Source organism: Aristolochia californica, unplaced genomic scaffold (assembly GCF_029961685.1).
Source record: "Aristolochia californica isolate CCGP_79_NKW_82.1479 unplaced genomic scaffold, dmAriCali1.0.hap1 SCAF_6, whole genome shotgun sequence".
NCBI classification, from domain to species: domain Eukaryota; kingdom Viridiplantae; phylum Streptophyta; class Magnoliopsida; order Piperales; family Aristolochiaceae; genus Aristolochia; species Aristolochia californica.
In genome coordinates, this window is record NW_027182257.1 from 38,952,429 (window position 1) to 38,961,271 (window position 8,843).

Consider the following 8,843-nt stretch of genomic DNA (forward strand, 5'->3'; position numbering starts at 1 on the left):
ATTCATAGAGACAAATTTTGAGGTATCTTAGGTCTGTCTCAGGAAACCTGTATTAATATAGTGTTAGAGAGATTTCAAGTGTAGCTCCCATTGTGAAGGGTGATAGGTTCAATTTGAACCAATGCCCGAAGAACGACCTTGAAAGGGAACAAATGAAGGACATTCCATATGCTTCTGCTGTCGGAAGCCTAATGTATGTTCAGGTCTGCACAAGACCTGATATTGCATTTGTTGTTGGAATGTTGGGGCGATATCAGAGTAATCCCGGGTTAGACCATTGGAGAGCTGCAAAGAAAGTAATGAGGTACCTTCAAGGAACCAAAGACTACATGCTGATGTATAGGCGGACGGACAATTTAGAAGTCATTGGTTACTCAGATTCTGACTTTGCTGGTTGTATTGATTCCCGCAAATCAACATTAGGACACATTTTCTTGTTGGCCAATGGAGCAATATCATGGAGGAGTGCCAAACAGACTTTGACCGCCACGTCGACTATGGAAGCCAAGTTAGTTTCCTGTTTTGAGGCTACTTCACATGGTGTATGGCTTAAGAGTTGCATTTCTGGGCTTAGAATTATGGATTCTATCTCTAGGCCATTAAGAATATATTACGATAATTCAGCTGCTGTTTTTATGGCCAAGAACAACAATAAGTGGGAGTCGAAGTAAACACATCTACATAAAGTATTTGGCCATAAGAGAACGTGTTAAAGAAAAGAAAGTGGTCATTGAGCACGTCAGCATTGACTTAATGATCGCAGATCCTTTGACTAAGGGCATGCCACCGTTTAAATTCAAGGATCATGTTGTGAATATGGGACTTGGTTCCATTATGTAAATTTTTTTTTTCATTGTATGAACAATGTTATTTCACTGAAATTCTTAATTAAAGTGATGTTTTTTCTCATATTCATGTGCACTTTAAATTTTGAGAAAATTCATCTGTGTTGGACCAAGAGTAAACATAGGGTTTATTCATACAATATAAGTAATACATATATAGTAATACATGGAAGATACTACTCGTCATTAGAGGACCTATCGCCATGATTCATGTATTTATTACTTAAATTCAGATTATCGATGGGTTTAAAATTATATTAGAAGTTTGGACCAAGTGGGAGAATGTAAACCGTTTTTATGAGAAACGGTTTTCTCATTAACGTGGTCTCAAACTTCTGGCAGTTGTAACTTCCGGCAGTTGCAACTCCCTCGGTAACACGAAGCCATGAATAACCTTGATGGGAGGTTGGCTTTGGTTAAGAATGTTTTTCGGTCCCCTGTCTCGTCATTCTCATTCCCCTTCAGTTGAGCCATCGCCGTGAGTGCTCAAAGATTGGAAGCGCCGAGAAAACAGAGAGAAGGAATTTGAAACGTATGGAAGGAGGTACGATTTATCTTCCGTTTAATTTATAATTAATTTCATTTTGATATTAGAAATTTATGTTTAAGACTTACACTCGGCTCTCCCTCCGGCCGCGATGGCTGAGAACAAAGGCCAGTCTCTGGATGTTCAGGTGGACCGAAAGAAAGGAACTGAGGTGGAGCTGCGTCCCCGGAGGTCAAGTCTCGAAGTCTCTCCCTTAGGTTCGCTAGACGTGCTCTCGCCTATGCGGACGATGCGCCAGATTTTTGACGCCGTCGACCGCGTGTTCGAGGACGCGATGACGTTTCCTGGTTTGAATTGGAAAGCCGGGGAGGCCCGTTCGCCGTGGGATTTCATGGAGGATGAGAATGAGCTGAAGATGCGGTTTGATATGCCGGGCCTTTCCAAGGAAGACGTGAAGGTGTCCGTGGAAGACGACATCCTGGTCATCAGGGGAGAGCGCAAGGATAAAGACGAGGAAACGTGGTCCGGTATGAACTGCAGCTACGAGACTGAGCTGCTCCTTCCTGATAACTGCGACAAGGACAAAGTCAAAGCAGAGCTGAGGAATGGTGTTCTGTTGATCTCCATTCCGAAGACCAAAGTGGAGAGGGAGGTCATTGATGTTCCGGTTCAGTGAGATTGCTGACGAGCATCCGTTTTCCATGTGTCTTTACTATTAACTGGACCTTTTTTGTTTTGTTTTGTTTTGAGTTCTGCTGTGCTGTTTTGTAAATATCTCTGCCCGTAAACATCTGTGTAAGTATTTGCTCCTCAGTAATGGTTTCAAATATGCATTCACTGTCGATCAAGTGTGTATTCACTCTAAAGAAAACACTAATCCAAGCCTATCAACTGATTTCTAGTTTTTATCTTCTCTGGAACGATGTCTGAATCCACCGGCAATGGTGGCGCCAAAGTAGGGGTAGCTTTGAACCTAGCCGGCCCGCGAGCCGTTCGAGTTCGGTTTAGTGCTGGTTTGATTCGAGTTCGGTTCAGTGCTGGTTTGATTCGTTATCTCTTGAATTCAAGCTGAGGTTGAGATCAGAAATCGGCCAAGCTCGACTGAGCCTAGGTTTGGCTTGCTAACTCGTTAATTTAATGAGCGAAATTTTTGGGAGTCTGTCTCGGGACCGGAAGAGAGTCCCGCGACTAACAAGCGGCGATTTAGGAATCGGGGGGATTTGGAAAAATTTCAGGAGTCAGTCTTTGGACTCTCTTCCATTTCGCCTTTGCGAATCCCATACTTCTCTGCCATTTCTATGCCGTTTAGCAAGATTTTCTCGTCACCCGTCGAACTTCTACAACCTTCGATTGCTCCCGTTGCACGCCGAAAATCAGCAGCCTAAAACCGCACGCCGTCGCTAAGCGACCGGCCCCTACTACGCCACTCAGCCGCTCTCAGCAATACTCCGTTGTTGCTCGCAGCCGCACTCTCCCACCGCACGTCGTTCACTCTGATGGCCACAGTGCCGGTGCTACACAAACTCATCTCTCCCGACGAAGTCTTCGTCTCGATTCTGTCTCGCCATCACCGCCGTTCCATATTGCCGCCGTCATCACCATCGCCGCCGTTCGCCCCTCCGACCACAGCGCCGACTGCTCCCAGCCAACCGGCGCCGCACATAACCCCCCAATATTCCTTCTCTCTTCTCTCGTCGTCGTTTTACCACCAAAAATCGGTTGACCCCGCTGCCGCCTTCAGCCGTTTATTCATAATGTTATGGAGTGTATAAACTATTTTATGGAGTTTACGGAGTGTATAAACAATTTCATGGAGTGTTTATGAAATGTATAAATAATTTTATGGAGTGTTTATGCAGGTCTTATGTATATAGATTATGCCTAATTTTAAGTAGAGGTCATGCCGAATTTTATACAGGTATTATATACATAGATTATGCCTAATTTTAACTAGAGGTCATGTCCAATCTTATACATGTATTATATATATAGGTTATGCTCAATTTTATGTAAAAATATATGCATAATTTTATATACAATTTATTTGATATATATTTTTTGAAAAATTTTAAATGTATATTGAAGTTCAGCTCAAACTCGGTTAAAATTTTTGGGTTCAAGCTCGATAATAATTTTAGGCTTGAGACTGGTTCAGCTCGAGCTCGAGTTCAAAATATTTAAATCAAACTCAGCTCGAATATAAGCAAATTCGGGCTCGGCTCGGCTCAGCTCGGCTCTGCTGGATGCCACCCCAAGTGCCAACCAAGGAAGAAGTTATTGCATTGTGCATTGCCTAGTAAATCCTTCCCCTGTAACACGAGCATCATTCCAATGTAACACGAGCATCATTCCAAGCACGGAGCACCGAGAAGTTAATGGAGTCCAATTGATTTCTTCATCGCAAGCTAAGAATGCGAAATCAGGAGGTTTCCTGATCGAAAAAGTAGGGGAAAAGGCAAATCCTCTCTAATCGAATTTTCAGTTTCCTCAGTCGAAAGCGATTTAATAACAGAATCACCTCCAAAATCCGCTTTCTGGTCGGAATAGTTCCGCGATTTAATGGAGAAGCTTGTAGATTCGATTAAATTCAGAGAGCGAAAGAAAAGTACCTGTTTTCTAAACCCGGAAGAAAATTTCCAAGATCCACACATTTGATGCTTCTATTGGAATGCATCGGTAGGGTAAAGATGGAAAATAGAGAACATGGGACCCTCTTCACTTCTCTGCCGTCCGCCTACGGAGCTCTTGTAGGGAAAAAGCAGCGGCTGCTCCACGACAGAGAACCCTTCTTGCCTCAGTACATCCAGGCAGTCCCAGGTGTACGACCGGACTTCGGTCGCGCTCCAGATTCTGGTGTTCTTCCGACATACTTGCTTGACAGTCTTAGCCAGTGCCTGCATTTGACACGAGTCGTAGAATACTGTCTGACAGCAGCACCAAATCCACCGTTCCAATCTCAGACTCGTCCGATCCCCAAACCAATTCCCTGACCTCAACTCGATCGCCTATGGAGTTTGACTCTACATTCCTCTGTAGCACCGGCAGTATCGGGGCGATGTCGGTGAGGACAACACGGGTAGCGCCTAAAATAGCGGTGATCAGACCAGGAAGCCCTGTTCCTGCTCCTAATTCGAGCACCGTTTTTCCTTCAAGATTGAAAAGGAAGCGCCCCGAGGTGGCCATCCACTCGGCCAGATAGAGCGCCGAGTCCCATAGCCAGGCACCGGTGAGCGGTCTTCCGGTTTGAGGGTCGCACAAGTCGCAGAGCTCGTGGATCGTCAGCTTTTGGCCAGCGATGAGTACTTCTCTGGTGGTCATCTCACGGCAGAAGCAGGAATCATCTTCGGTTACTGTAGCAGTACAGCGCCATTAATGGCAACGACCCTTGCAAGCTGCAAACGGTAAGAGTTGACAAGATACGGCGGTAATGACTTGGTCCACGATGAGTCATCGCCTACTTCCCACACAAATGGGGTGGCTAATCAAGGAGGCATATGGGTTGTGGGCCTCACTAACTGCTTGCATTACCACAAAAAAGAATGTGGAAATATAAATTTCTGATCACTCATACTATAATCTCACCCTTGATTTCCCTCCAGGCCACTTATTAGGGATATTATATTTTAATATTATATAATTCAAGCTTGTTAAAGTTGCCCATGACATGTATATTATTTAATGTGGTTTTATTTTTTTCCTACTAGATGTAACCTTAAGGCCATTAATGTTATTATATATTTTTCATTAATTAAAATTACAAGGGCATCTTCCTCTTCAGATAAGTCTCATTTTTTTTCTTGGAGGAGGATCTCTCTTTATATTATTCAAATTCAATTTTACCTTGTTGATTGTATAAATATTTGTCTTATTCAAAACAACATACACATTGTTATTCTAGCTTTCATGAAACTAGTTAATTGTTTTTTAGATTGATGAAAATAGCACTTGTTGGAGTTTTTGTTTCCTCATTAATTTTTCTGGGTAAAAAACGTCAACTCCTTTCAAAATTTTGAACCGAGAGCTTCATCCCTTCAATTGGTCTTCTGATTTTTCGTACCTTAAAATCCTATTTTGAGTTCATACCATGATGGTATTTTCCTGTATTAATTCTCTGCTACATATCTATATAAAATTGAAATTGTCTTTTTACATGGTTTGCTTGTCTTAATTTAGTTTTACTTCTTGATAAACTCTCTCAAACCAAAATTTTTGGCTTACCATCAGTTGGTTTTCTTGTCTTGGTAGAGTTTTACTTCTTGTTAAACTATCTAACCAACATTCATATTTTTTAGCTCACATTGTCATTCCAAAAATGTATGTGGTTTTCCAAGTTTGACCCAAACATTTCTTCAAGAGTATGGAAAAGCTTACTCTTCAAGAGTTAGAACTGATACTTGTAAAACATAGGAGAAGGTCTAAGAAATGTATGAGATTGGCAGAGGCTCAATCTTCATATAAAACCTCCCTTGAGAAGATGATTAGTGATGCCATGTACCTGTAAGATTTTTTGTTGCCAAGTTGTAATTCCTCAAGGATTGTTTTCTTTACTTTAAATTCTTTTGAACCGAGCTGGCTCTCGAGCGGCTCAATTCCGGCTCAGTTCGATTTGGTATACTTGAACCTCGAGCCGAGTTCAAAATCCAGGATCGGCTCGTTTAAATTAACGAGCCGAGCTCAACCGAATCAAGGTTTGACTCGTTAATTTAATGATCGGCTCAGGATTCAAGATCGGGGAGCGGGACTGGAGCGTTGTGCGAGAGCGGGGGGGGGGGGGGACGACAGCTGCCTCGCCAACCGCCTTTTGCCTTTCCATCACCGCTCGATTTCTTCCCCCTCGTCTGCCTTCGCCTTTGTTTCCATCATCGCCGCTTCTGTCACCACCGCCTCCATTGTAGCTGTTATCCCTGATGATCGCCAGTGCCGCTGTAAGCTTTTCCCTCGGCGTCGTTCCTCGTCTCGACGGAAAACCAGAACCAATAGGGGGAGAAATTTTTTTTTTCTTAAACTCTCCTTCCTCATTGCTCTTGAAGAAATTGAAAATACACTTTAGTAGAAATAAGTTTATAAGAACTATTAGTGTCTCATGTTTTTTGTAAATATTTTTCTAATTGAAAATTCTTATTAAAAAATCATATTTCTAAGTAAGATTTTCCTGCCAAGATGGGCTAGAAAACCGTATAGAAATTTTTTTTGAATAAGTATTTGACAGTTGATGTTGTAACACTTTTAGCATGAGGCAATTTTATAGCAATTTTCTGTTTGACATTTTAGTTGATTAAAAATTTATCGATAAGTATAGTAATATATTAGATTGATTATTAATTTTTATTTATTTCCCTAAAAGAGGCATTAAGAGGTCAATTTAACTTTCCTAAGAAAATTTTAAAATATTTCTTGTAATTTTATAATAAGTCACTAATAGTAATAGGATTTTATTTAAAGGTTTTTTTTTGGAAATATGTATCATAGGAAAAACATTTCTAGTTTTTCTTAAAATATAAATTTTCAACTAAGGGCACTAATGAGGCCATAGTAAATTTATGGCCGGATTCAAAAATTACAAAATAAGTTAGACAACATTTGGAGTAAAAAAAATTAATATTGATGCGTTCTAATCCATTATTGAAATTCAATCCTGAACCTCCCTTATCATTCTTTTTTTAAAATGTATGCATAATTTTATATATAATTTCTTTGACATATATTTTATATAGAGTATTAAATGTAGGTTAAGCTCGAACTCGGTTAAAATTAGTAGGTTTGAGTTCGATTACATTTTTAGGTTCGAGACTAGGGTCAGCTGAGCTCAAGTTCAAAATATTTAAATCAAGCTCGGCTTGATCAAGGTTCGGACTCAACTGGATTCGATGTCACCCTTATGCTCAATTTTAAGTAGAGGTCATTCCCAATTTTATGTAAAATGTATGCATAAATTTATATACAATTTAGTTGACATGTATTTTTTGAAAAGTTTTAAATGAATGTTGAAGCTCGAGCTTTGCTCGAGGTCGGCTTGAGCTCAATAACAATTTTAAGCTTGAGTCTAGGCTCAGCTCGAGTTCGAGTTCGAAATATTTAAATCAAGCTCAACTCAAACATAGGCGGGTTTGGGCTCGGCTCGGCCCGATGTCACCCCTACTCTAGAGCAAGATTAAAAGCACAAAAGGCAATTTGTTCTCAAAAGGCTTTAGATCTATTGAGGATTGCATGCATTGTTTGGGCCAATTTGGCCTATGAGGTTTTGTTCGTTGGATCTTTTGACGTCTAGACTAGTCAGGTTGTCCTCCTAAGATCACCTAAAACTTTTCTACTACAAGATATTCTTTGTCTAAAACCACAAAGCTCTTCACATGGGTAATCTATCAGGATCGGGAAACTTACTGACCTTGTAATTTGGCTTTGTTGACCTTGTAATGGGATATTTGAATTTGACAGTGAGACTAACCAGGAGAGAATTGAACTTTGATATTTGTATTGTGGAAAAAATATTGGCAGAAAATTCACAAATAGGTCACCAAAAACCAAAACAGGTACTTGTAAAAAGCAAAGCGCAAGACGTGAGTCAGGCGATAACAGGTGTGTTTGATGATATTGCACGGTTTAGGAATGACGATGCAGGCCTTGAGGTGATAGCTGTATGTATAACTAGTAGAGAATACTCTATGGCCTAACGGTATGGCACCGAGCAACTAGAGATCTTACTAAACTCTTACTTTTCTTGGTCAATCATTTGTTCATATTACTTTGAGCTTTTAACCATAGATTTTTTTTCTTTACTTATTTTTTCTTGTATTTCCAATAGTGCTTGAGAATTTTCATTGTGACTATTCTTGCTCGTATAACTATTATGTTTATTTGCTGCATAGGTACTTGTTAATAGCAGAACTGCAAGTGCTAATGAGATTGTGTGAAGGCACATGCTTTATCTGAAATTCTAGCTTAATATAGGGTTAGCTAAACATCAAATGTACAAAAGCATGATTTCTAAAGCATAATTTTAGATACGGTTGAGATTTCCAACCTTGATCTGAAACAAAACTAATAGGTGGCATTCTTTATGGACACAAAACCAGATTGAGTGGTTGAATTCTAAATATTGTTGCAATGAGAAATCACCTCCAAGGTACGGTATATGTATGTCTTAAAATGTAATACCATTAGAACCCAAACCTTCCTCCTATGTTTTGTTTATTTATTGGACACCCAACTTTATAATGGAAGAGTTAAGAGTCATTGAAGACTTTGTCGCCTAATGGATAAGGCACCAGTTTAATTGGAAAATCTAGGTTCGATTCCCATCAAAGTCATTTAGTTTCTTTGCTCTTTTTGTGGAAAAGGCCTCTTGGTGTTTATCTGTACATTCAGGGTTTCTTACAAAATATATCATTGCATGAGAAAATGTCTTGATATATTTATTAAATAGCTAACATATCCATGATTAATAGATAACCAATAAAGATGACAGAGGCTGTAAATCAAGTGATACTAGAACTATGTGTGAATTTACAACA

General features: G+C 40.0%; 2 pseudogenes; one reads left to right on the plus strand and one right to left on the minus strand.

The window, feature by feature from the left end:
• The first annotated feature begins 1,483 nt into the window (after positions 1-1,483).
• Positions 1,484-2,008, plus strand: LOC137935387 (small heat shock protein, chloroplastic pseudogene; annotated as a pseudogene).
• An 804-nt stretch (positions 2,009-2,812) lies between these two features.
• Positions 2,813-4,737, minus strand: LOC137934851 (uncharacterized; annotated as a pseudogene).
• Between the last annotated feature and the right edge of the window lie 4,106 nt (positions 4,738-8,843).